Below are 4,026 nucleotides of genomic sequence, written 5' to 3' on the forward strand. Positions count from 1 at the left end.
TGATATGATCCACCCGTTTCCCAAGTGAAAAGCTTAGGGGTTTCTAGAAACATCTTCCTCTCCTTCAGGTCCCACCTCTGATCACTACATAGCTCTATCAATTGATTGTTTCTACTTTTCCACTGTCTTATTTCAGGGTATCATAGCTTTTACCCTGTATTTTGGCGGTTACCTTTTGTGCTAAATTATACAAGCAAGAGGTAGGGTTTCTGATTTAGTTATATGTTCAATTTTATTGGTTTTTATCAGAGACTATCAATTTTACTGTTCTTGCTTTTTGATATTTATTAAAGTCTTCTTTCTACCATTATATGTTAGTTAATTTTTGACAGTGCAGTATTAGCATTGAAAAAAGTGCATTCTTTGGTTTTAGGATATAAAGTTGGATATCTATGTTGCCTTAATAATTATTTTATTTAGGTCATTCCTATCTATACTTCTTTTTGTTAACTTGATCTTCTATGGACAGAGAGAGGTAATGTAAAATTTTGACCATGAATGGTTAGTCTATTCTCTTGTAATAATTGTTTTGCTTACAAGTGTCAATGCTTATTCAAAGTTCCCTGTGATTCAAGTTGTTTCTGTGATTTCGTTCTTTTTGTTCTCTCTAGCCAACAAGACTCAGCCTCTGTAAAATTGTCTGCCATTACATCTGCAAAATACATCTAATCTATTCTCCTCCACTGACAGATCATTCCAGAGAAAGTAGGGAGTTTGTGTGATTTCTCCTCCTTCCTGGTTTCTTCTGGGTCCAGGGAAAGTCCTTGCCCACACTTGAAATTGTTGCAAATAAGTCTTGTTAGGGTTGCCCTGCAGGGAGCATCACCTGTTTTGGAGAATATTGCTCTGTGTCAGAGGTACAGCTGCAGACGTCTACCTCCCTTGGAGTGTCCCTTTCCATGATAGAGACATGGTCCCTCACTGTGACATTTACTGCATCTGGGAGCCTTTGTCATATATTGTGGTTCAAAGGTATATACAGTTTTGCTGAAATGGTGTTTGTGTCCCTGTTTCTCATTCTATTTGTAGTTCAGGAGGAATTTTCAAAAGGAGAAAGGAGTAGCATCTTTTTTATTTCACAGTTTAAAACCCTAAAATTCCATTGTTGTCAAGCTGGCTTCTCTATCTGCAGACTTGTTCTCGAATTCAAGTCCAACATGGCTGTCAGAGTAAGCTTTCTCAGTGAAAGATGGATCAGGGTATGTGCTTGCTTAAAGCCCTGCAGTGACTTCTCGCCACCTGTAAGTTACAGTTGAGACTCCGTAGCATGATACAGGATGCTCTGTATGGTCTAACTTATGAAGATTTTTAGCCTAATTGCCTCCCTCCCTCTTTCTCAACATGCGCACCATACTCAACTATTTGTAAGTTTCCAAATTGTCCCATGCTCTTTTTGCTTCCTTGCCTTCATATATTCTCTTTGCTTGGCCAGGAACGAATATTTGTACTTGAACCCAGCTGAAGCATTGCATTCCTTGGTCTCCTTGTTGTTCTAAGGTCTCATTCACAGGCCTTGACTAGTGCTCTGATAGCATCCGTGTCCAAATGCTGTGTTACTCCTTTATGTATTGAATTTTTATTATGTACCAGATCCTGGTAAAATCTTGGGAGTATGGTAGACAACAAAACAGAAGAAGTCCTGCCCACAAGGATATATAAGATTATAATTGATTGGAAATGTTCACTTATCCTTCATTAGCATGTGAAATTCTTGAGTGCAGGGATTGCATTTTTAATCTTCGTGTCCAAAGTGCATTGGGATATAGTAGATTCTCAACAGATGCTTACTGAATGAGCAAACACCAAGGAGTTTGTAGTAGTCCAGGTGGGAGGATTTGGGTTCCTGATCCAAAGCGAGGAAAAAGTTGCCAAATGTGTGACACTTTTGAGGTCTAAGTGTCGAGTTGTGCTGAGGGAAGGGTTTTAGCATCGTTCAGCTTTCTAGATTAGGCTACTGATTGAGGGAAAGTGGAGGGCCTAGCAATGGAGAGTTGAGTTGAGTTTTGAACCCTGCAGCCCATTCTGAAATTTCAGCGGAAGCATCGTCATCGGGCACATGCTGCATTCCAAAAGGAGTGCTAGCCTGTGTGCTAAAACTTCAAAGGTATGAAAAGATCCAGAGAGTGAAAACAGAGGGGACTTTTATGAGAAAACTTTGGAAAAAGGCTGTGATGTGATTATGGCTCCTCTCCTCCTACAAGTGGTGGGGGTGAGGGCTGCTTCCGAACTTAATGTACAGTGGCAGGGGCTTCACTGGGACCACATGGAGAGCTTTCTGTGTGTGCCCTGAAACAGGAGGACACAGAGACTTGGTAAGTGGCATGAGCCTGAGGAAGCTGGGGCAGCTCATAGCAGTCAAGCAGACAGCTATATCTGGGAAGCTGCATTCCCATCTGATGGAGCGTGAAAGGTGTTCCAGGGACCGTGACTCTTGGAACTTCTTGTGGAAGTATCAGCCTTGGGTGTTTTAGAAAGAATCGTGACTGAGAGAGCAGTCCCTCGGACCAGTGTGTCCCCAGCAGAAAGAGGCTGTGGGGACTGAAGCTGAGGGGAAAGAAGGGCAGCCTTATGAAGGAGAGGCTTTGCCAATTTCTGTGGGAGTTGCAGTTTGTGAAACCCAACAGGAATCTTTGAGGAATCCACAGCAGTATGTGTGAGAGGAAGATCCAGGTGTAAGCAACTGCCAGACCCAGAGAGTGAGAAGGTACGTTCTTCTTCTCTTTTTAATGTTTATTTATTTTTGAGAGAGAGAAAGAACACAAGTGGGGAAGAGGCAAAAAGAGAGGGAGACACAGAATCCAAAGCAGGCTTCAGGCTCTGAGCTATCAGTGCAGAGCCTGATGCAGGGCTGAAACTCATGAACTGTGAGATCGTGACCTGAGCTGAAGTCAGGCACTTAACTGACTGAGCCACCCAGGTGCCCCAAGGCACCTTCTATACTGACAAGCCCTATTAAGTTTCCCATCCCTCTTATCCCTTCCTTCTCTGTGTGGACATACTGAGCAGAGAAAGACAAGAAAGTAGGGCTAGTTCTTCCAGGGAAAATGGCAACTCACAGAAGGCCCAGGCAGGGCAAAAGGAAGAGTCTTAAAATTCAGTCAAGTTTGGAGTTGTGAATTGATATTGGTCTGAGAATCCTAATTTCTGAATCTTGATCACGTGATCTGAAAAGTCTTGAAGCTTCCACCAGAGGCAGGGTGAAGACTGTCACCGTACGCAGAAAAGGTTTACAGGGGCAGGAGGATACCAATATACAAGTCATATGATTACACCCCAGGGGTGCTGCTTGTTATATGTACCAACTACATGTATGTTTAAGAGCATTGGCTTACACATGATAATGGAAATAAAAACATGAGATGGGCAGCAATGGATTGTTGAATAAGGATGGATTATCCAGAACCCTGAATAATGTGGGCACCACATTACTCACCAGTGTGAATAGGATGGGCAGAGGGAGAAGAATGTGGAGAGTGACAAGGCATTGCCAGAGGTGGGAGAAGGCAAAAAGGGAGTGGAAATAGGGAACCGGGAAGATCCCAGTTCTATGGAGCCTGAAGCTTATTCAGTTATTAACACAAATTAGGTAAAAAGTGGATATTTATTTACAAAGAGAAAATAAAAATCACAAAATCTAGAAAAAAAAGAATATGACACTTTTGACAGCTGTTTAACATGTCTGTGTAGTTTTTTCCTTATGCCTTTGCATTTTTATTTACCTCCTCTCTTCAGAAAGAAAAATAATTCAGTCTTCAGGATGGCTGGTAAAAGTTCAGTTTTTTTTTAAATTTTTTTTTCAACGTTTATTTATTTTTGGGACAGAGAGAGACAGAGCATGAACGGGGGAGGGGCAGAGAGAGAGGGAGACACAGAATCGGAAACAGGCTCCAGGCTCTGAGCCATCAGCCCAGAGCCCGACGCGGGGCTCGAACTCACAGACCGCGAGATCGTGACCTGGCTGAAGTCGGACGCTTAACCGACTGCACCACCCAGGCGCCCCAAAAGTTCAGTTTTAATCATCAATAA

At 42.5% G+C, this 4,026-nt stretch overlaps 1 long non-coding RNA gene across 2 annotated transcripts in view; it reads left to right on the forward strand.

Annotated features, from left to right (window-relative positions):
• LOC123384992 overlaps nucleotides 1-4,026 on the forward strand; it is a 118,048-nt gene that overhangs the window by 67,804 nt on the left and 46,218 nt on the right. The window lies entirely within an intron of this gene.

This window comes from Felis catus, chromosome B1 (assembly GCF_018350175.1).
Source record: "Felis catus isolate Fca126 chromosome B1, F.catus_Fca126_mat1.0, whole genome shotgun sequence".
Classification (NCBI taxonomy): domain Eukaryota; kingdom Metazoa; phylum Chordata; class Mammalia; order Carnivora; family Felidae; genus Felis; species Felis catus.